Here is a 26,115-nt window from a genome sequence, read left to right on the forward strand (position 1 = left end):
TAGCTATTGTTAATTCCTCTTACCATTTATATATGTTTACCTCCATCTAACAGTTTGGATTTCAAACACAGTCTGGGTCTCAACAATAAAATGAAATTTACATGTTTAAAGTAAACAATGAAAATGTCAACAATTATATAACATAGCAATTTTGTATGTTATGTAATGTTCTAGTTTAAATTTATTTTGTATGATTCTTCTATCTTACTCTTACTGTATATCCATCGTTATCAATTTATCATCGGTTTTCATGCTTAACCTCGCATCTGATTTCCCACCCTTAAAAAATAAAAATTAAACGTCTTGCAAAATCAAATGTTTGTAAAATTGAAGTTTACATAAAGTCTAGTAGTTTGCATTTTATTATCTGTTTTAGTTTTATATGCGTTTTCGTATTCCTGTCCTGTACATTTATTGTTAACAGTATAATGTACTTAATATCGTAGTTTTTATTGTTTACCCTTACATATAGTATCTCCTCTTCCTGAGTACTTACTGTTATAATTTCCTCACTATTAACGCATGTATTGAGTCACCGTCTCACAGGTTTCACCCTCTACCCACAATTCCCTCCCAAGTGTCCCCATGTCCGTGGTCCTATACAGTGTATGACGATGTCCAAGACGGCAGTGCGGTCCGGTGGCTCACACAGGACATCACAAGGACGACCCTTGTTCCCACCAGGACCAGGATCTGAACCTGTCCGGGGAAACGGTCCTCGGAGCCTCGACTAGCGTAATGTATGGGACACATAAATTACGTTCAAAGACCGGTAAACCCGTCACAGGATTAGGAATGGAGAAAATAAACCTAGAAGATATAAATAAAACTGTGAAGCGTTAAATTAAGAGAAAATAAGTTTTATTTTTGATCGGAAAGGTAATTTCAATGTGATAACCATTTCATTAATAAGTTTATAAACCAATGCTGTATAAAATCTTCCAATCCCAAAATAATTTAGTCATAACAGCAGTTTTCAATAACAGCATAATTTATAATTCATAAGAGTAGGATTAAATATATACTGTCAGCCGTGCAGTGGTTACCATAGGTTCTGGCGCACACCGCTGGGAGCGCCATGTAGTTACGTAGCGCGTAGGCCGTAATATATATTAATTATATTTAAATTATAATTATAATTATTTAATTATATTTTTCTGTGGTTAGACATTCGGACTACGATTATTCTTAATTTTTGGGGGGTTTCTTGAGCTCGTGCCAATATGTATGTAAAAAAAATATAATTTGTTATAATTAAACACTAAACAACACGTTTTTAGGTTGGATTAAATTCAATCATTGAACGAAATAGGAATCGTTGAAACTTTAACTTAACGATCGTAGTCGTGTTGCCAACCTATTTCCAAGCTTACACGGATTACGTGCATAGTAAAAGCTGTATTGTGTTGTTTGGTTGGAATAGTGGTGTGCTAAAAGTAAAAACTGTGCGGCAAAGTAAGTAAATGCGTCAGTTAACTACTTTGCGTGCTATAATCAGTGCAAGTAAGCCTGCTTTGTCAGGTAGTAGGAAAAACACAATTTTCATCATACAGCAGTTTGAGAAATTGAGTCATAACTTAACCCATCTAGACAAATAGTTGTTCTGGTTTAATGTTATTGCTACCACAACCTAACTACGCGTTACCTACACACTTGGCTCAGCGACAAGTCCAAGGTGCAGCTCGAGAGCTTCAGTTTGAGCCACAACTCATCAAAGGCATGCGGCAGGAGGGGCTCAGTCGACCTTCACTTCTCGAACAATCTTTTACGTTTTTCACAGATGATTTAACAGCTGTTCGCATTGTTGTGCCTATTGCGATATCGCATCTAATGCAAATCCGAGGATGTTTTTAATTCGTCCTTGCTGGAGAATAGTGGGTTTCGAACAAACGGGTCTTAAAGTATCGCGAACGACCAATATGTTATCGGTTTTATTGCAGCTACATCAAGTGTGTTTATGGCTGGAGTAAAGTTTTGTTTATGATTATAATGTTAGTTGTTTTTGTTTAAAGGAAAATTGATTATAGGAGCCAGGAAATAGTAGGATGTACGATGCACTTCAGCTGCATAAAAATACAGGGTGAGGTGATGAAGCTTGTTTTCTAAAGACCAGAGGTTCTTAGTTTAAAGTAGTTAATCTTGGCCAGTTGGTTAATAGAGTACAATTAACGTTTATTAACCATTAACGATTATTTCCAACGGGAACAGAGTGGCGTTAGGAAATTACAGACTCAACCAACTAAATGCCATTTAGAACATTTATACTGTAAACAGAACATACAACACATATGCCACTGGCGTCTAAAATTAAATAGGTGATCGAAATCGTCACTCAAACAGCTGTTTAACCCTCAACATTTCATAAAACAGTAACTTTCCGTTATCAGTTTTTCTAGGTGTAAGAATCTTTTCAGCTGTAAGATGCGTTTGCAGTCCAGTATAATCTCAAGGTTACTGTTTATCTATAGTTATTGCGATAACGTGTACTAAACGTACATTTCCGTTGTACATCGATCTCACATTTTCATACTGTCTTGCTCACTGCCGTTTTTACCAAGCCTAGCTTGTATTTTGTTCTGCTTTGGTTCATGATTTCTTTCAGGTTGCGGGATATTTACCGGTATATTGCGTGATCTGTTTGTGCATGATCAATTAGAGAATGGACCATGGTGGTCTATTGTCTGTGGTATGATCTAAAATACATATAGTTGCTTGTGATATAAAATAAATTGAGTTTAATATGAACTAAATGTTTTGTTGTAATGGAGATGTAAGTTCCTGTGAATTCATCGCATTTCGTAGGTTAGGTTAGTTATGTTATATTTTTAAGAAATGTTAAACAAAAAGGAGCCATCATTTTTGTAAACAACGCAAAGAATCTTCTGAATTTCCCAAAACTGACCAGGAAGCCTTTAACTCAGCTGTTTCAACGTTACCATACTTTTAGGTAATTTTCGTCAGATTCATTCCAGACACAAATATAGCCTGTTTGCATGGGGAAGAGGGGCACATACGTTTCTATTGGGTCGAAATTATATTTTAATGTCGTGAAAAAATCACGAGAGATTTGTTTGATAGGAAATGTATTTTAAAGAGCGTATATTATTCAAATTTACCCATATTCATGAAATTATCTTAATCATACCTTCTCCACACTAACGTTTATTCTCTTATGAACATGATTTTACACTTATTTTTTATCCTTACGATAAATTTTCAGCATTAAACTTTACTTTTGTTACAGGAAAATATTATCCGCTTGCAACGATTCAAGACGATACAGGGACTAGGGTGTGAAACTAATAAAATCCTACAAAAATCAAATCTCTTCCACATTTGTTTATATTGTGTTTGACAGAAACTCATTTACAAAATTATAATCCCTGTTTCCTCATCTGCATTCATGTTGAACGTTGAACTATATTTTCATTCTCAAGAACCATAAGGTCGAACCTAAAGGTGACTTTCCACCTAAGCCGATGACTTTCAATCACAAAATCTTCCAATCTCCAGCATTATCTTCATGCTGAGCTGATAACCTGATTACAGTTAAGTTTGTAATCTTTGTCATTGTTGCTCTCAAATGCCAAATAGGAGGATTCTGGCACGTAGGACTTGTGATTTTTATTTGTTACATGCGAGTTTCTTAAGTTAACATACGACTTTTATCCATACATATGGTTTTTCCAATGTTATGGGACTTTTTAAAAGATTATTTCCAGACACAATACATAATCTAACATATACATAATAGTTTATACACTATGTACAAACAGCATCTTTCACACAGAGGACGAACTGTTTATACTTACACTGTCCTTGACAATATAATTCCTCATATAATCCTTTATAGACAGTCAATTACATAATCGTACATATACATAATTAATTATACTCTATGTAACAGCATCCTTGGGAGCGCTAAGCTAACGCACCGAGTACGAACTGTTTATGCTTTCACTAGTCTAAACAATATAATTTCTCAATTATTCCTTGATAGACAGACGATTACATAATCATACATATACATAATTAATTGTACTCTATGTAAGAACTGCATCCTTGGAGCGCTAAGCTGACGCACCGAGTACGAACTGTTAATGCTTTCACTAGTCTCAACAATATAATTTCTCAATTATTCCTTGATAGACAGACGATTACATAATCATACATATACATAATTAATTGTACTCTATGTAAGAACAGCATCCTTGGAGCGCTAAGCTAACGCACCGAGTACGAACGGTTAATCTCTAGCCTCAACAATATGATTCCTCAATTAATCCTTTATAGACAGACGATTACATAATCATACATATACATAATAATTATTTATACTCTATGTTCAAACAGCATCCTTGGAGCGTTGTGCTAACGCACCCACTGAGCTATAATTCTAACTGGAGGTAGCACTGAATGTCAAAGATGCGTGTCGCCAGCCGCCATGTTTGCGTGAGGTGTGAGTTATAAGAAGCCATATTATTGCTATGGCTATTATTATACTTGGCTTAAAATACCTACTTTGTATGGTCGCCATTTCAAAGAAAATTGTTAAAGTATTAAAAGTATTCAAGTATGACAAAAATACTCACTGCTATACCAACCTAGTTATAAGAAGCCATGTTATTGCTATGGTAAGAAAACTTACTGCTATACCAACCTAACAAAATCAGCGACTCGCTTTTGACAGACTTCTGCCATGGCAGTGCTACCTCCAGTTATAATTTTAGCTCAGTGAACGCACCGAGTACGAACTGTTTATGCTTACACTGGCCTTGACGGTTGCATAAATACATCTTCCTTGGCCTTTAACCCCCAGCGGGGTTCTTCTGTCTACTCGGGCGAGAATTTTCGTTTTATTAATTTACTTTCAATTTATTGTGCTGTGAAGGGTTGTCTTTGAGGACCGTTGTAATGGCTAGTTAGTTTATTTCAGTGACAAATGTTGATTATTGAGCCCAAAAGATTATTTTCAATCTTAATCAAGCTCTAACATTTCGGTGAAAACAATACTTTCTCCAAATACTATGTATATAATGTATCGTATTATCAAAATAAAATAATGATATTAGGGAAAATGTTTTTTTTTATTTAACATTTTAATTATTTCAAATACTGCCCCATAATTTCAGTATGTTTCTAACAACAGTGTTAGTGCATTAAAACCTTAGTGGGCCCAAATCCTATTTTAGCTTTAATTTCAATGCCACAAACAATTTAAAATTAATCATTAAAACTGTTGCCGGAAACAGTCTTCAAGAGTCAAACGGACATAAATCTTCATTATCACCAATCACCAATCCCAGGAAATCTGAAACAGTAAATAACATTAACGTTGGATTCGCTATTTCTAAATTTAGTCCAGATTTGTATCGGCGTTGAAAATAAACTTCATCAATCAGCTGATCGGGAGAAAGTGTGTCACAAGTTGCCACGAACGCGTAAAGACCTGTAGTGTATATGTTTGGGGGGGGGATGAGGGGGGGGGGGGGTTAATTGTAGGGGACGGGGTGTCCCGCAGCCCGGTGCCCCCATGTCCTTATCTCTTATCAATATTATCGGTCACGGTGTGTGAGACACCTGCAACTAATGAACTACGAATGTGTTGACTATTCCGCATGTTTACCTAACTGTAAATATTGTTCGGCTTCTGGGTAATAACTTCAGTTGAACATCCTTTCTATCGGATTTATCGTGAATAATATAATTTAATGAAATGAATGAATCTAAAAATCAAAAGGTCACCGGTTTGATAAGTAAAGTCAGTAGCTTTTTGATGGTACGAAACCGGACCCAGCTGTTCCTGATTAGGCTTTAATTATCCGCGTGCGTACAGATTGGCCAATGGTTCGAGGGTCTTTTCTAACATACAGATTGACCAAAGGTCCTAATGAGCAGTGAAAAAAATGGGGGAGGAGCTTACAGCAGCGATGTCCCGTGTGGGGGAGGGGCTTGTCTATTTAAGTACAGTGTTTGTTAACGTGTTCTAATCTTACCATACACAGAGGTAGCCTCTTTAATGCTATTGAATATCATAGAACCAACAACTTGTGTAGTTGAAACAGCTGACAAAATTCTTTAATTCATTTTACATATGAATACTCATAAGGTTAACATGGGAAACTAAGGAGCTATTGGGGCAGAGCCCGAAATGATTTTTGGGATAAGAATATGTCTAGATATGTTAATCGGGAATGTGAGCTATCTTCTTACCAAATTTCAACCCGATCCGACCAGTAGTTAATGCGTGATTGGATATCAAACAAACAAACAAACTCACAAAATTTCACAATATTGGTATTATGATAAATTGTAGTTGATAAAGGTGAAAACATGATGTCTCATCATATCTATATTATATTCATTGCGTGCGCGATCTCTTCAAGGTAACTTAGAAAGATTAATAATACTAATGACACATACTATGATAACACAAAATCTAACGTAAACCATTTTCTTCTTTACATTTCATACAAAATAATACAACATTTTCTTGATTTAACTTAAACATCACCGACTTACAGATAACACCACTTTCGTATGGATGTAAACAAAATTGTACTATGGACATATGTTTTGATGTAAACAAAATCTATTCTATATATATAATACGTGAAGCCGTTTTTTGTTAACGCAACTCCTCCCTTATTTGTGGACCAATTTCAACGTTTAAGGTGTCAAAAGGTTCGTCTCAATATTTAGTTTTGCAATAAGGTTTTAGAATTTTGAAATTCCTACTCTTAAGGGCGTGAGGCCCTCTCAAAGGTCGGGTTTTCCCCGTAAGAAATACATAGAACAAATTTAAAAACAAAAAACAGCTGTTTATAAAAAGAAACTCATTGGCTTTTTGAGAGTAAATATTGATGTTTGTAATATTTAGTAGGTTAAGACCAAGTTAAACAGTTAATCAGTTTTTTTGGAAGAACAGAAAATGCATCAAGTTCAAAGAAGAAATATTGAACACGGGAGGAGGACACAGTTAAAAATAAGATATCTTGTGCGTATGAGGAGGGTAGAAAAAGAGAGGCCTGGTCTAACAGATACCCATCCAGATACACATTCACTTGGTAAGATGAATAAAAATTGACAGTTCTGCTATGCAACTTACTTTGAAGGTGAAAAAATATACAAAGCTCATAGTGTTGTCACGGTGGGAAAGTAAACTTGCCTAATGTCAGATCAAATGAATGCATGCAAGAAATGTTTACTTCAGACATTGACAGATTGGGATATTTCAAAACATTTAGTAGAAACTATAATAATGCCTTGGCTATAATAAGTTCAATTAGTAAGATTATACCAAATCTTGGCGGACCTTATCTTTTTATCGTAAACTTTTGTATTACTCGCTCTACTTCAATTGAGAGAAAAAAACGTAAATGGATTGTTTACTACTATGTTATGTTGCCAGTTCCTCGGACAAACTTACAAAACGTTTTTTGACTGAATTCATCAACACAATCCAGACATTTCAAGTAAAAAATAAGAAGTTTCAAAAACTCATTTGCTATTGAAAGTTTTAGTGGCAATATTAGACCAAACATAAGTCAAGGAATTAGTGTTTATGTATTGAACGATCGAGTAGTTACGGTCAAGTTTATTTTTATGAGTCAGGAGAGGAAAATAATATACGCTGTTCAAAAAGAGAAAACTAAAACTGCTATCCAAATATTATAGCTACAAGAGTTATCCAACCTATTTCGACAAATGTATACATACTTTCAAAACTTTGGGACAGGTATTAAGAGAAACTGCACTGAACAACGTGAGAACGTTCTGATGCAGGGCATATATCGTGACTGACAGACAACACGTTAAATTACGTTAACCAACTTTCAATGGTGTTGCTGCTTTAGCCTATTCAAAGCAGATTATGGCTGTCCAGTTGGTAACCCAGGGTTTGTGGGTAGAAAATGGAGCACATGAAATGTTTGACATCACCCCACTTTTCAGGGTACTCTACGGAGAAAATTCGTTTGATCAGGGGGATGTCTCAAATCAAAGAAATAAAATGACCTAACTTAAATTACTTAACACAGGTTAAGGCAACACTGTAAGGCAACAGTTTTCTTCACAATGCTGGAAAAAACTTTGTAGCATCATGTTAGCTCAAATTGAGGCAGATCGTTAAGCATTTATTAGAAGTTATCAGAACTAAGAGCAGAAATAATGTGGGTGAACCTTGACGACGCCAATAGAGATATTTAAGAGTAGTTTCGAACAAGTTTTCAAACAACTCTAAGAGGTAACTAAAGTTACTCGAATTTAAGCATAAGGTTTTCCTCGGTGTTATGTTTCATACTATGCGGCTCATTGAGCCGCACGGGTTCTCTAGTTTTATTGTAAACTTGTAAAAGTTCAGATGATTGACAACAGAATTCAGCACAAACTATGCAATTTTAAAAGCTAATATGACGAGCTTATATGCTTTCACGCGATATTATACAAACGCGCAAAAGGCACATCTAGAGGATAAGAGCTTTAAATTAGATCCAATATGCCTACGAAATTGTTATTTGTGTAACAAGTGAGCTTAGTGGCACTTTGCTGCACACGAGAGCAATGCTTACGCACGAGCTGCAGGTGAGTGTAAAATGATCTCAAAAAAAGTACTTTGTGTACTTGACAAGAAATTGATATTGAGTTTATAAGCAATTAGTTAGATTTTATAGCCTATTATTTGCATTTGAATACCGCACTGTTTAGTTTAAGCTACAGTTTAATGTAAAAACCTTATTTGTTTACTTAACAGCTTACATAAAACTTAGTGTTTTAAAAAGTAAAATTCGTCTCTTGAGTTTGGCCACCTCTGTGACTGGTAAGATTATAAAAAGTTAACCCATACTTGACTTGAATCACAGAAAACATACTTGTGCTTGAATGGACAAGCTCCTCCCCCACACGAGACATCGCTGCTGTAAGCTCCTCCCCCATTTTTTGTCCCTGTTCATTAGGCCCTTTGGTCAATCTGTATGTTAGAAACTACCCTTAAACCATGGGCCAATCTGTATGTGGCCAATTATCCTGACTGATGAACCAGCTGATTTTAGTCAGTAGCAAAGCTACACAGATCATCTCACAACATTCTAGATTCTACACTCTTCCTTCACTAATATCATTGGCTAATATTTGGGTTAAAATACGCACCTAGATGGCGTCCCCATTTCAAATAATTGATAATAATAATTAGGTAGATACAACTAAGATTGTTTCTGTTCGGTTTAATATGTAGCCTAAAGTGTGTTTTTCTACTTTCAGCTAATTTCCCTATAGACTTACACCCGAGACCGATTTACTTTTTTCATTTTGATGTACCTACGGGTAAAAACATAATTAGGGAGTATTTTAAAATATGTATACATCTACTATTTTGATTAAATTTGGCATAAACGTATAAGCCTGGATGAGTTCGTGAACTTTTAAGATCGGGCCATGGGAAGGGAGTGTTAGGGGTTTTGAATTTTTTTTCAAACATTGGGTTTTCAAATTGGTATCCTTAAAGCATGGAAATGCATTGTAGCACAGGAAAGACGTGTGGTTCAGTCTCAGTGCACTCTAGGCTAGGACATGAAATACCCATTAGGCCTTTAATTACAGTATGATAAGTCTACATAGTCAATGCTCTGTTACATGTCTAAGTAGGGAATGGTAAGAAAGAATACAATAAAATGCACGTAATTTTAGCAAACATTCCATACAGCGAATAAGTTATTACCGTAGGTCTCATAAGACCTGGACATCTATTCGAACGAGTTCGCGAACCACCATGATTGAACTATGGGAATGGGGATTTAATAAACCGATAGATTGAGTCATAATTTTTGCTTTGTATGCTGAAAAATGTAAAAAACTTGGATATATTTGTGTCCACGCCAGTGTTAGTTTCAAAGAAGGGATCGTAAACGATTTTATGGCAAAATAGTCCAAGCCTATCCAAGCCTATTTGTGGATTCGAAGGATTCGACCCGTGTCTCTCTAGCACAGAAGTCCGAGTCAACCACTTGGCTAGCAATACATAGTTTTTACGCATATACGTGATTTTTCGCAATCCAAATTGCAAGTACTGAGAGACACTGTTTATCCACTAAACAAGTTCATATGTTGGTATCCCTGTTTTCTTTACGTCATTAACTATCAGCTGATATCCGTTATTGTATAGTTATCTATGATTTATTAATAATGTTATTGGGAATTTATTGTAAATGCGAATGAACATGGTGTTTTTGCAAGCTCAATTAGAATATGTATTGTAGGTCTACGTTTATTAGGTCTTCTTACTTGGTAACCTTACATTTTTCACAAGTCTGTTAGTAGTTGATTTATTTGGTATCGGGATAACTCCTGGAAACCTAGGCCTAATTTGAAGCCTTTTTTGGTATAAAACTAATTACTTACTGTACTTTTAACGCATTCATCTACATTACATACTCCTTGAGCGAAAACATAATGTTGAGACTTATTTATGGAAATACTAGCAGAGTACCCGTCCTTCATACGGGGTTGGCGTATAAGTATAAAATGATCATTGCAGTTATACTCGTGCTTTGCGTTTTCAATGGGAGAGGACACGGTTTAAGAAAATTTCGTGCTTTTAATTTATGGTATGCTATAGTATAGCACATCTACCATAACTACTTATAACTTTTTAATGATATTTAATATCACAGAACCAACTTGTGTAGTTGAAACCATCGATGTATAATAACTCCCGATGTAGAGTTATTATACATCGATGGTTGAAACAGCTGACAAAATTCTTTTATTCCTTTTAAATATGAACTAGTGTACATGTTGCTCGAAATCGAGCAATTGCAAAGCAGTACAGGAGTTATTTATAAACGTTTAAAAACTAATAACATTCATCATTTTCGATGATTTTAAAAGAGTCGACTAAAAGATTATTAACTAATGGAAATACTCACAATTTACATAACAGTCCTATTCCAGTTTAAAGGATTAAATTTTAACTATCAAACTGTCCATGTACGGGGAAGGGCAAGCTTACAATTTAAGTCAACGTAAAAAAGCTGTCAGCTTTTATAATGTACCAATTTGTAGACAATAAGGTGTAGGCTACAAAAGCACTTCCATGAATACTACGATTTTAGTCTTAAAGTTACCTTCAGGAAGATTACCCTCAAAATTTCTCATAATGAATATGTGTAACCTATTAAAATATAGTTGCCCATGAACGAAATTGGTCTGGGTAAGAACAGTGCTAATCTTTAATTAAAGTGCTTAATTTACTTGGCTTGGTGCTTTCATAACTGCAAATTCAAAATACACCCACAAGTAAAAAAGAATCAAGTTATTGGTTGTGTAACAGTGTAACCTATGTTTGTGTAACAACATTACTCACATGAATAAGATGATTTGTTTGATTTGTCAATCAGCTGTTTTGTTTGTAATGAATTAATAATGTCAAAGATTTGTGATTTTAAATACATAAATTATTATAGTAAAGTTTTCTAAATCTTGGTAACTTATTCTTAACTAAATCTTACCATTCCCAGTATTAATATAAAGTAGTAAGATCCATTATGAGTAAACTTTTAAGGTATACAATGCTTGATTGAAATTTAGTATACATTAACAGTCATAATACACACCAATTATTATGTAGTAGACTTTGACTATATGTTCAAGTAAAAAACATATGTTTCTGTAAATAAAAATTATCTCCCATGATATCCTTATGGATAAATACGAAACTTTAAAGGGCTGCAGGGCCTCACCCTCTAATTATTTCCCTAAAAATAAAGTTTCCTGCACAACTTCACGTTACGCTCTTTCCAATGACACCAAAAACATGTCAATCGGTTCAGTAGTTTCGGAGGAGTAATTGTCACAAAAAACATGCTTGCGTATTAAATAAGTATAGATAGATACTCATAAGGTTAACATGGACAAATCCAGAGCGACTGAGGCGGAGCCCGAAAGGATTTTTGATATAAGAATGCGTCTATATGTTGGGAATGTGAGATATCATCGCACCAAATTTCAGCCCAATACGACCAGCATTTTTCGCGTTTACTTGTCACAAACATCCATCCATCCTTCCATCCATCCTTCCATCCATCCTTCCATCCATCCATCCCTCCATACATCCAAACTTTCTCACTTATAAATTTTCTCACTTAGTAGGATAAATTTCCTACAACACTAAACCTCATAGATAACTATCCAACCATCCAAATCAGCTGATCGACAATGAAGTAAACAAACAGGGTTACCAACATATGCGCTTGTTTTGTTAACGTTTCTCACGGTACTTGTAATTTGGGTTGCGTCAAAACACCTTGTACTTTAGTACAGGCTCTTGTGTATTTATATGCGATATTTTTACCTCTTCTCTATCGACATCAAAGTCGATTGGACCGCTCCGTCGATAGACACTAGCGCCGCCAACAACCAACATTGCCAACATCGGTGATCACGTTAATCGCGGCGAAACTGGGTATAATGCGGTCGTTTAAAGTCAAGGTCATGTGAACCTCAGCTGTTCTTGTAGTCCTGGACCAGACTAATTACATTCGGTGAGTGTGATTGGTCCACCTGCTCCAGCTGAAAGGCAGCTGGACGAACTGATTCGGGAAGGGTTACATGAAATACGAACCAATTAAAGCACATAAACTCGCAGCTGATTCTTTTATCCGACTTTTTCTTCGTCTGCAATATAATGTGGAAATGGATGGGGTTTTAATTAGGTTTTATTAAGTTCACTTTGACTTAATCGTTTTGATGTACGACGTTTGCAGATAGTGTAACTGAGGTTCTTATTGTAATGTGGGTTTTGAAAAATAAAGTACCTGTACATTTATGTTTTACATTACAATTAGCAAAGTATAAGGTCGAATTCAAAACCATTTGCAAATTTTTACTCTGAATTAGATCGAGACAATCTGAAACAATTGAGAATGTTAAAAGTTCAAACCAAGAAAAACATCAACCTTTGAGGTGTTAAATAAGTCTGAATCGTCGGTTTAAATATGTTTGGTATGAGTTGTACATAGTTACTAGCCATGAGCACAGAAAACATACTACTATCATGAGTTATATCTTAATTTCCGTTTTTTTTTCTATTTCAACGTGTGTTCACAACCAAAGTACTAGTTATGTTAAAAAAACTTCTAATTAATCATGAAAGAAGTGCAGAATCTCACTCACCACCACAACCAACAAAAAACTATCGACTTGAACAAATTATAATCAACACACAAACCACCATCAACCTCCATCAGCATCTACAAACTTTTAAAAAGAATCCACCAATAGCATAAAAAAGAACTTCAACCAACAACAACCTTCTTGTGCAAACTAATACGAATTACAAACCATCCCCACCAACAAACCCCCAAACACCACTACCAACTGCAAACTTTCAACCAACACGAACCAACCACCATCACCTCACCAACCATCTTTCAACCACTTACGTTTTAAATTGAGCTATTTTACAATAATCGAAAGGCGTTCACCGTCAAACACTATCATATTCTAACTGCAAGCAAAACTTCTGGACCTCATATCCTATGTTTTATCGGTGTCCTTCAAGGGATTAGTTATCTAAAATTCGTGGCTGAAGTCTCTAATTCTCGAATGCCACATTATAGTGTTTAAAAAACGGCCGTGGACATTGGAATGGACATTTTAACACTACCAGGAACGTTGTGAAATAGTTTCAAGGCCGAAGGTCATCTGAGATTTGGTTTTCAAGGATAGAGGTGAATAGCTGGGTAGATGAGTGGTTCAGTGTTCGCTTGACAATCAATAGGTCGCCGGTTCGATCCTTATGAAAGACAAAAGCTTTTTGATGGCTCGAAACTGGACCGAGCTGTTCGTGATCATTGGGCTTTTAATAAACGATCCTGGATAATGAAACAGCTGATCTTTAACAAATCTGCACGATCACCTCAAATCATTCTACACTCATCCTTTACATCTCAATTATTGATAATTGATGTTGATTTACAAATAGTGGTGATTATAGTTATATATTATAATTATAATTATATATTATAATTCTATACTACTCTTGGAGGCTATTTTGTCACAAAATTTAATAAGTTACATAGATTTTGATAGGGGGGCGAGGCTATACTTGTAAAATGTTAATTATGCTTAATATTTTACCACGGGGAAGTTTTTTTTATTAGAAAATACACATGTTAAACAGACATTTTTTAATGTACCTACAAATATATTGTATGGTAAAATTTGAATATAGTTCACAAGACCAAATTATAATTATAATTTTAACCTAATTGTTTTGACTCCAAAGCACACTGAAAACTAACAAAAGAATACCCCGATTTTACTAATTCTTTCAAACAAATATAATTAGTCAACATATTGATGAAGGAAGAAAGGATCATGTATTATATTCTTTTGTAAAACTATAAGAAGCTCACAAGCTTAAACTTACAAGTAATTGCAATCACCATTGATCGTAGAGTAAGTGAATCTACACTAGTGTAGTACAGGGCAGAAATAATTGTTTTGTGTTCACTAACAAATAAAAGTTTAATCGATCTTTATGAAAGCATTCAATGGATTACTTTTGAACAAAAGGAGGTATGAAATCTACCGATTTTGACCCCTTCATTAAGTACCCTAGTAATATTAAAGATACTACAGTATTGGACATTTGTGGACAATTATGTCGAGATTAAATTACAAACGTCAACTTTCGTAACCGTTTCTTTGTCGTCCGGCGACTGTCACGACTATGAGTTCCAAGTTCCAAGAGCCAGCCAACCAAGAAATTACTGCTTGCGGTCAAATATCTAGTATTTAACCTGATGGCCGGCCTTCGCTACAGCTATTATGTACTGGCAATAAACCGCTGCATTGTTAACTTCTACGTAAAACAACAACCGATAGAATCGATTACAAGTTTACCTTTTTTGTTGATTTTATGTTCACAAAGATTCTGGTTGAGTTTTTTTTCTTTGTCAGCCAGATCAGATTGCGTTGTGTAACTAATTCTATTCCATCATTGATTGATTGGTATATATAGTCAATAATTCCATACACACGAATATTGTTGATAGAAGGAGTTAATTAGTGTAAATTAACAAGGAATGACCTTGAGACAGACAAAAATATAACGATTGCAGCCTGTGCTGTAATAAACAAAGACCAGTATACTCAATTTTCAATCAGGCAATAAAAAACCTATTAAAAATAATAGAATCCGTCCGTATGATCGAGTTAAGCCACCTTAGCACCTCATGAAATAGATAACTAAAATTATATCCTCCTATATAATGGGCAGGCAAGTTTCTTGAAAATCTTTTTCTCAGCTCGTTTGCATCACAGGGAAAATATACGCATACTGTTAAAGAGATATATTTTTTTTTGTAGATGTACAAAATCGCTTTCTAAATTAAAATAGGCTAAAAAATAAGCACAAAAAATATTAAAAATACAAAAATTAACGGGCCTTATGGGTTGCTTAGCTGGTGACGATACAACGAAATATATATACAGATAATCAAAACAAATTGAATAAATTCCAATCACATGTTTTATTTACAACGTGGGGTGAAAATAGAGAAGTCTGTACATTACATATTTTTGGTCGAGTTTTCGATCACTGGACGACCTTATTAATACATTAATACATACAAAAACGTTTAGTCGAGCAAAAATTCATACAAATAAAAATATACAATTCTTTAAAAATCTTAGTGTGATTGTAGACTGTCATTTCCTGCGCATATCCCTCAGATGGTTTATATGTAACTACAAGAAATATGAAAATGTAAATGAGGCAAATAATACAAAATACCGTATAAGAAGAATTCAAAAAAGATTAAACAACCAAAATAAAAATGAAGAAAACTTTGTTCGTTCTTTCAACACATTCCTTCTGGAAAACACACCTCTCGCATTCTTGCAAGGTCGTTGACCTCACCTTGAACTTTTATTTTGGGAAATGAAAATTTAAAAAACCTGTGAAATGAAAATCAATATCGCAACATGGTCAAACAGCACATCTGTATATGGGTCAGTCTCGGTTTCGATGGTGAGGCCGTGTGTGGGGACTGTAGGGGTCCGCAGGGGACTGCAGGGGACTCCGGTTGTGTAAGAATAACGGGTCTGTGACCTGGAGTCCGCCTGAGTCAGTCTGAGCCACCGACAACCGCCAGGACTGGGGATTGCGCAATATACACAGCTGAGGCTTAGTGTGTTATGAAAAGAATTCTCAAATATTGAGAGTGATATAAAATCCTTAAATGACATTGCATGATAGTTCTCGTCTATCGGAAGCACAGCTTATAATGAAACAACAATGGTTATTTCATCACTATGGTCTATGACCTTTTCTACATGAGCTTAAGTTTATTTTAGTTTTAAGTATTACATGTTCTTACTAGTGAATAAAAAGAAAGGGCATGTTTCTTTAATATTATGACTCGTAGACGGTTTTAGGTGTTTGTCAGGGGGGGGGGGCTTCCGGGGGTGTCCCACGCCAGGAGGGGCGTCCGAAAAAATTTTTCCTCCCCCGGAAAATTTGGTGTCTTAAAAGCAATTTTAATGTCTAAAACTGTGCCCTACGTTATCTGAAGTTACCCGGTTGAAATTCCAAGTTTTTATTCTGTATTAATATGTTTTGAGGACTCAAATTCCATCGGGTTTCATGATCTGGCAGCCCCTAGTTCCAAGAACGTATTGCGGTTCAAAGATTCGAGGTTCCAATCAAAAGATCTTATGCTATAAAACAATTGGTGTTATGATTCAATTTGATGTCCCTAGAATAAAATCTCTTGTTCTATTATCATGTTGCAGTCCTATTCTCTGTCCCAATAGTTCTATTCTGTGATTCCAAGTTGCAAGTTCCAAGTCGTCCTAAAAATTAATTCCCTCGTCATCAGGGATGATCTGTATTTCCAAGTTCTATGATCCTGTACACATCAAGATCTTTGTTACCAATCCATATCCCACGACCCTGGTCCACGTTCACTGGTGTTATTGTCCTGTGATCCTGTTCACTGTTCCTGACCGAGGATGGAACGCCTCGCGGTTACGGTCGCGGTCACAGTTTCGCACCGTCGCCGCCAGGAAGCGCTTCTCCGGAAACATCAGGTGTCCTTGACCCTCCGCCACTTTACTATGCGGGACAACCTTTCGCTACATACCATTATCACTGATGAGCATTATCACTTGTCCTTGGACTGGCGTAATCAGTCAAACTACGCAACGCGTGTGGTTTTGTTTTGGCCGCGGGCAGCAGAGTTGAGAAGGTCGCCTAGACCGAGGCTAGATCTATCAAGTCTAGGATTTGATGTTCAATGTCACAGATTGACGAATTGCGGTTGTAAAATGTCGATAAGCTTTCGAATGGTTGAGTACTTTGAAAAAAAGTTCACATAACTGTCACTAGGTTTGCAGGTGATTTTTAAGTAAGTGCCGGGATGTGAAAAGTAGTTTCCAGTTTGAGGACCAAGTTATATTTTCCGAGATTTAGAACTTCTTTGTTTGAAGATTATTTATTGAAGTTACTGAACGGTTTATTATCCATCAGGATCTGTCAAACACGAAGATTTCGATCTGGTATCGGATCTGATTCTGATGTGAGAAATTGTCTGAAGCATATAGCAGGATCCAATCGCAAAAGAAAATATACACAGAAAACTGTGACTTTAGTAGTCAAAACACAAAACAAAAATCGCTTTCGATGACGTTTGGAATAATTCCCTCCATAAATTTTAAAATTATTGGTATAATTATTGGCTTGAAAAGGTTGTTTATTGTATCTGGTAATCGTCATTCTTTCTTCCAAGGATTGGTAGCGCTATAATAATAAACAAAAGTTAGATCTAGTTTGTCCACAAATTCGGAAATACAGTTTTGAATTTCTTTAACGATCTTTTGTAAATTAAGATATTTGATATCTCCTCGTATTCTGCAGTATGGTGTTTGTATCAATTGCAAAATAAGTCACTCAAAAGCTATCTAAGACTCCACATTGGTACCGCCATCTCCAAAAACGTAAGAAAGAATCCTGGTTTCACTTTCGATGCTCGAGTTTGTATCATCTTCGCAAAAATGCTCACAGGTGTTAAAAAACGAAGTCTCGCAAGATGGCCAAGGGCAGGTGCGCGGCAGCTGCCTCTCGTGATTGCCGAGATCTGAGCAATCAAGCGATAAATCACTTGGAAATCTTCAATCGTGATCGCATAAGTGGAGAGCCTGACGATGGCAAGTGCAATCTTTGAAAACACCGAGTGTTAAGATCAATCTGACCTTTAACAATAGACCGTGATTCCAGGTGAAAAACAAGTAGCTTCAACAATGAACAATTTGTTTTGAAGTGCTAAGCTTAACGATTAATTACTTCTGATAGTATTTTTCAACCGTGTTCCAATCATACTTTTTACAGTTTATCTGAGTTACCTGTAAGTTGCTTATTTAATAAGATATTGCAATGGAAATGACTACTTGCAGATTTACGTGACTAGCCGTGTGAATAGACCAAGGACAGTTTGTTTTGCAGGAACGGGTTCAAATTTTACAGATTTTCAACAAATTTGACAAAAAAAAAATTAAATTACCTCATGCCAAGTTATAATTTTACAGTAATTGAACCATCACGGCTACAAAGCTCTCGGTGGCTTCTTTCCCAAGTTCATCAACTTTAAACATTGCCAATCTTCCCCCAACACGCACCATGTATATATTCGTCATATCTTCGGCTTATAGATAAGAAAATTTAACCTTTATATTGTTTATACATAATTAAGGGCTATGCCATAGTGGAATAGTTCTTAGATAGTAATGATGGTTTGGGGCCCAAAATCAATCAGAACTATATAGAAAGCGAAAAAGAGGAAAGATCACCATTCTTGTAAAGTATAATATAACTTGCCTCAGTAACTATAAGGCTAAAACCTGTTCTAAGAGATAACTTGAGGAAAGATAAAGTTTTATGCAATTTTTAGGAGGCAGACTACCACCGCAGAAACAGTTTATAGGGAGTAGAGACGGCTACTGTAAAGGTGGATGGGGGCAAAAGCTTTGTTTGCATTTTATTTTCATTTTGTGTGGACGCTTTTTGTTCTCAGATAATTAGATATTTTTAAGTGGAGTTTTCTATACAGATTGGAAGCAGAACGCTTTGGAGTTGGCTGGGTACAAGTTTATATCTATCATTTAGAAACTTGATATTCATAAGTAAAGTTTTAGAATGAGTAGGAAGGAATGGAGAAAAAGGTTTGCATATAATTGTAAGACATGATGAGTTTTCCATACAGTTTATTTATATGAAGGGGTGACCACAGTGGAAGACTCAGGCTGGCGGTAAAGCTAATAAACCTGACCATTATGACCATAATAAACCTGGGATTTATTGGTAGATCTATATATTAATATAGGCAAGCACGTTTCTTTAAAACCTTTTTTCTCAGCTCATGTGCATCGCAGGAAAAATCTACGCATACTGTTAGAAAGAAATTTTCCCGTAGATGTGCAGAATCCCTTTATAAACTAAAATAGGCTCATAAATAAACACAAAAAATGAATTAAAAAATTAACATTGGTATTATGGGTCGCCATGCTGGTGACGAAATAACAACGAAACAAACAGAAAATCCAAAAAAATGGAAGAAATTCCAATCATATGTTTTATTTACAGTGTGGGGTAAAATAGAGAAGTTTGTTCATTACATATTTTTGGTCGAGTTTTCGACCACTGGACGACCTCTAGTTCATATTAACACTTCATAGGAAACAAATGATACCGAAGGGTATACAGGTTTATATCTAATAAGATACTCTGAGATCAAAAAGTGTAGTTTTCTATATAGTTTATAGGAAGCGATGGCCACACTGAAGACCGAGATGGCTGGAGGATATCTTGAACCTGTGGTTAGGACAAGTTTGGGAAGAACCTCGACCGGTTCCCAGAGTTGTCTGTCGGAATGTTAGACCAAACCCCTCTAGACTGAAGGTCGTCGTACCATCCGATACATTACAGGCTATATTTAAATAGCTTCAGTTAAAAATCCACTCAAGACTAATTTGTGAACATATTTTATGTTTATAATTTATCTAATTATCTATAGTTTGCTAAATCTAAAATACATTACACAGCAAAAACAGTTAGAATACAGCTAGTTAGGAATAAACAATAAATTAGATAATTTTAAATTCAAGCTCCATCTTCAAAATCCCTTGCTGACTGCTATTTCTTGCACAATATGTTCCTTGATCACTGCACAAATAGGTATTGCCATTTTCATCATTTACAACAGTTTTCACCAAACTGTTTGTCTCTTTAAATCTTTCTGATAATAGTCTAGCTATAATTCATAAGTTTGGGATCCATTTTCAAAAAAATCCATATACAGTGGCAACAAGTACAGTGGTACATAACATTTTGTCATAAATTTGTTGACCGTTGCAATGAATAAATGAACATGTGAAAAAGAAATTAAATTTCATAATTTTCTTGATTTTGAAATATTAAATTTCAGTTATACTTAACCTGCCAAACAAGTATTCAAAACAGTAGTCTATTTCATTACATAATTTCCTTTGCAAACAGAAACTTAATCATCTTTAAATTAAGAAGATTTAAATTTTATCGTTATTTACTCAATAGTTGGTACATTGACACAAAGACCTTTTTATCCTGTTTGGTTTTTAACGTATCTCAATATTTTCCTTAATCCTAAATATAGCCCATTCACTAAGCATATAAACTGTCTTTTCCAAATTGGTTCAGTTTAGTTAATCGATCATTTCGTCATTGAAATAATCCAGAATAATAGCTTTGTTTAGTGTGATAATCTGAATTATAACGTTTCATAATTTGAAGGACTTTTCCTCTTTGTGTTTTGTCTCTATCATAGGTGTTGGGATTAGGAGATAGACTTAATCATGCATATAAGAATCCCGGTGACGAAAGATTCGTCAGCTGATTATTATCTACTTTTTAATTGGTTAAAAAAGCTCCGGTGACGTGTGTTACAGCCAATCAGAACACTGCAATCACCTATGACGTCAGCAAAACATGATATATTGTTCAAGCTGTAAAAAATACATAATCGATGGTAAATCAGTCTAAATTACGGAAAACAAGAGCTGTTAGGTTATTTTTAGTGCAGGTTTGAACACGCTTTCGTGTAACAATATGATTCTCTTTTGAGATAATGTGATGATTATATTTTAACATGAAGTAACCACTATACAATTTGTAACAATGCACGTTCTAAGTTGTATAATTGCTTGGGATGCAGTTCTATATAGAACATACGATGTCTATCGGATTAAATTATTTCGATATGCATATCAATTAGGCCTACATTTTTCAATCAGTAAAGATATTAAATGTAAGTAGCCTACTCTTTGATCAGTGGTTTTAGTTAGGTTAGTTTAGTTTAGAAAACTCATATAAATATGATACGAGTACTAATGGACGTTAATAAATTATTTATCTCTTTGATAAATTACACAAAATATAAACTTTTAATAATGTTTTACCAAGTTTGTTATTATAATAAACTACTGAGCTAAGTTGAACTAAACTAACCTAACCACCGCAGCACAGTTAAACATGGGACTTGAAAAACACACAATTGATATTTGTATCGAGTGAAAACTCTCCGATTCGATATAAATATCGAACTAATATTTCTTAAGATAATATTTCGTAGGCTTTCTGCGGAACTGTATCCATTGCTTGTTTCTAGCCTGACCTAACCAAATTAAACCTAACTCTAATGATTTGTAAAGATTTATTTATAACAGTACTGGGGACCGAGCCATGCCTCGGTAGTTATTTCCATTGTACCACTATATCTAGTAATATTCAGTGTAATCTTTGCTCAACAGTAACAAATGATGTTTTTCCCTTTTTACTGTATTTTGTAATTCGCTAATACTGTGGATTGTTTGTCATAAACACATGTTACTAGTCTTTTGTTTACTTTTCCCTTGTTATTTTGTTCAACCAACATGGTTACTTGGCAACCCATAAGGCCAATTTTAAAAATCTTGATTTTCAATTTCATTTTTTTACGTAATTAGATTTTTGTTGGCATTTTTAACTGCATTGAACACGTTTTTAGGCCAGACATAAATTTTTTAAAAACATTTTAAGGAAATCGTGGAGGCTGTTTTTGAGATCTTTGTGCAAGCATACATACAAACATACATACATACATACTTACATATATACAAGCAAACCTTGCTCATATTGGAGTGAAGGTTAGTATTCGGGTAATACTTATATAACTTATGTTTTATATTGAATTTTTTGTCTTATCTACCAAAATTAGGATATTGTAATCACTTATATCCTTTGGCACTTTTGGGAGAGACGCATATTTCACCCTGAAAATCGCGTTTGAACATTGCGAAAAAAGCGTTATAAATCACTAAATATCAGCACATTTGACTGGTCACTAAATATCAGCACATTTGACTGGTCACTAAATATCAGCACATTTGACTGGTAAGTGTCAATAGCTTAAGTAACCTAACCCAACCTTGGTTTACCCAAAATCGGTCATTTTCGGCACTTTGCTATTTCTTACCTTTGCTATTTTAATACGACTTTTCAACCCTGGTTTCTAGGTAAAAACGGCATTTTCTGAAAAGGTGTCTGAAGCAAAAGGTGTTTGAAATGGCCGAAACAATAAGAAAAACACATAAAAAGTAAAAAAATAAAGTTTTAAGTGCCAAAAATTGTTGATTTCTAGCACTTTTTTGCGATGTTCAAACGCGATTTTCAGGGTTAAATAGTAGGTTCCTCCAAAAGTGGCAAAGGAGAAAAGTGCTTAAAATAGCCTCATTTTGGTCTAGATAAGGTAAAAAATGCGATACAACATAATTAGTATAAGTTCAGTATTACTAGTATTTCAACATGAAAAACTGGTGTACATTTCAGTGGTACAAATCGAAAAAGGTCTTGAGTTGTATCGCTGGAATATTGATTTTCTAGCCTGTGTGGTGTGTGGTGTGTACCCTGTGTGGTGTGTACCCTGTGTATGGTGTGTGGTGTGTACCGGGCACGAAGCGGTCCTTTGTTGGCCCAGTGAAGTGATCAGACGAGGTGAGTTGATGATCAAACCAGTCGTGTGACCTCGGTTCAAGGGCAAGCAGCAGCTTCAGCGGCGTTGGTAACGGGACGACCAGTGAAACCCGTCGAAAGTGCTTCTCTCCTTCACTTTCTGGCTTAACTAAACCCTTTGGTGAAGGAAGAAGTAAATAAACACCCAGAAATAGCCATTCTCTAAAACACCAATGTGAAAAGGTACTTTAACGGAGTTTTGTATAATATCATTAACTTTGCATATATTTGGAAATAAGCGAACATAAAATAGTGTGAGACATAAAATAATGTCAGCTTACAACAATAATGTCGTAATTTGAGTTTAGTATCGTCAATATATTGCTGGATGGGACAGAACACATTTTATACATGTTGAAAAGGCATTCACAAACTCTAATTGTATTTTTGAACTTGGTACAGTTTTTAAACATGCATACAAATTGCGTTGCTGAATTCATAGGCAAATTCTCAAATATATATCTACAAGGCATAACCTTACATTACTGAGTGTGAGTTGTACTATTTGAGTTATACCATGCAAACTGTCACATTCTAACAGATATTTAGAAAAATCTTTGGCCAACACAGTTTGGCAAACAATTACTAACATCTATTATATTATTAAAGTGATACAATCAAATTTTATGTAAACGATTAAGGTCATTTACCAAATAAAAATATAGGCATATGGCACATCAAAATGAAGCTTAGAGTGTGTAGATTTGCCGAAAAGTATTGATATGGACGAATTTCCTAAGGGCTCTGCCCCACAGGCTAATTTCCAAAGTTCAAATCATATAATTCAATTTAGTTCATGAAACAGCTGGTCAGTGCAATGAATTGGTGTTTGTTTATTTACTAGAAAAATGAAGATTGAGGAGGGTTATGTTTGGTTTTAAAGAAAGGTTGTATAAGTTTTGTTTAAGTATTGCTCAAAGTTTTTTATTTTGTAATTTATATAGTAAGCTACATGGAAAGAGGCTTGACTAAAATTGAAGAATTATGGTAAAACATGTCATTATGAAGCAGCAATATAAAGAAATTGATGCTAAGGTATGTGTCCGTATGGAGGTATGTTCTTTTGGATCTATTAACATCAAAAGTGGGGGTTTGAAAGTAGGATTACACTTTTAAATCAGTTTATATTTTCAAACTAAATCATAGAGTTGCTGTATTTTAAAACACACATCAGCACCATTTGAATAGCTCTCTAGGTAACATTTTCTTCCCGTTGCAAAGCACGGGTATAGCAGCTTGTTTTTTATAATAATAAAAGTCTGGCCTCATTCAATAAAATTTAAATGAGATAAAGTACTATTATTCATTAGTTCCGAGTCTCGAGATTCTGAGGTTGCTGATAACGTATACAGTATCAAGAATATAAGGTTAGCGTTGCACGTAATTGACGTCACGGTAGCATTGTATCATTGTTGTTATCTCCCATCTCAGCTGGTTACAGTAGTAATGGTGATTCCAGCTCTCACGAACTACAACGACCGAACGTAACACGCTGGGAAACACAAGCCAATTTGTGAATATAGAAATATTCTTAGGACCAAAATTACCAACTTGTTTTCATAAACGTTCAATAATGTAGTTGTAATTAAAAAATGAATATAATGTTTTCTTTTTTTAAGTCCTGTGGATTTTTTTAGATTTGTTCTTTCACGAAACTTTAATGATTTTTAATTCCATTTCCGTTGTACTTGCTACCAACACCGCAAAAGCATTAGACATGAAGCATGTGCTGAAAAAAGAATAGAGGAAAATTGCGAAACATCATTTTATAACCTTACAATACCCATAAACATATAACTGGTTCACAGTGAGGTAAACATACACTTAATTGTAAGGTATTGTCGTAAATAAATAATGTATATTAGTAGCAAACTCACAATGTTATTTTACTGTATTGGGAGTATTTAGAATTTATAGGTTATTCTCTTCTTTAAAATGGAATAAAATGTATCATAAATACATTTTTCACTGGAAAATAGTTTCGTTTCCGAGTAGGAGAATAAATTGATCCGTATTAGTGTGTAACAAGGACATTTTTCAAGCAACGTTTGATATTATATTTAAGTGAAATAGCATTTTAAAATTTGAGATCAATTTAAAACTTGAACTTCGGTGACTTGGTGGAAATGGAAAATCCCCCCTTAGAGAGAAATTTAATTTACAGCAAGAGATTAAAAAACCGGGGAAAAGAAAATATCCAAAATAATAAATCTAGGAAAACGTATTAATATTACATGTTGAAACATAAAATTAACTGGGATTCCCCAGAGGATATTTAATCATTGACTATATACCATAAATGAAGTAAGTACTTACTTAGTAAGTCCCGTAATAATAGGGTTTAGTAAGATACTAAGTTTTAGTAAGTCCCACTCTAGGACGGCAGTGAGCTATTTTGCGCACAGTTACAGGTATGGCAATGTTATAATTCCCATGCAGTAGGAGGGACATTTAATTTACAGTAGGAAATTAAAAAACTAGAACAAAAAATCTAAAATAATAAATCTAGAAAATTTTCTATAAATGTAAAACGTTGGAACATAAAATTAACATCCTAAAATGGGAAATGCTTCCATTAAGAAGGAATGAAAAATGTAGACGGCAATATGAAGGCGATCGCAGTTTTTTTTATTCCTTTCCAGTTCGTGTCCTTGAAGACAACATCTAATAAGGCTTCATGATATACTGATTAACGTCGACTCATTAATTGTAACGATGTATCTACATTATCTACACCGCAGTTATACAATTCTCAACATTAAAAGGAATTAAAATTCTCAACTCTGCTAGCTTAATAGTTAGTTATTGATGCCTAATTATGAAAAAATATAAATTAAAATTCCGTAGATATACTGTAGGCACTGGTAAGAGCGACTTATATGGTAACGATTAGCAATCTAGCAATGAACAACATTGTCAACTATTTGTGTTTAATAATTGTATTCTTGACTAACAGGACTTGAAATATATTCTACTACCGTGCCAACCTTTCCTTGACGTATCGTTACATATTATTACATTGTTTAATAGTTGTC

Source organism: Macrosteles quadrilineatus, unplaced genomic scaffold, assembly GCF_028750875.1.
Source record: "Macrosteles quadrilineatus isolate MER2022 unplaced genomic scaffold, UCM_ALF_1.0 Scaffold_3__2_contigs__length_128488019, whole genome shotgun sequence".
NCBI classification, from domain to species: Eukaryota; Metazoa; Arthropoda; class Insecta; order Hemiptera; family Cicadellidae; genus Macrosteles; species Macrosteles quadrilineatus.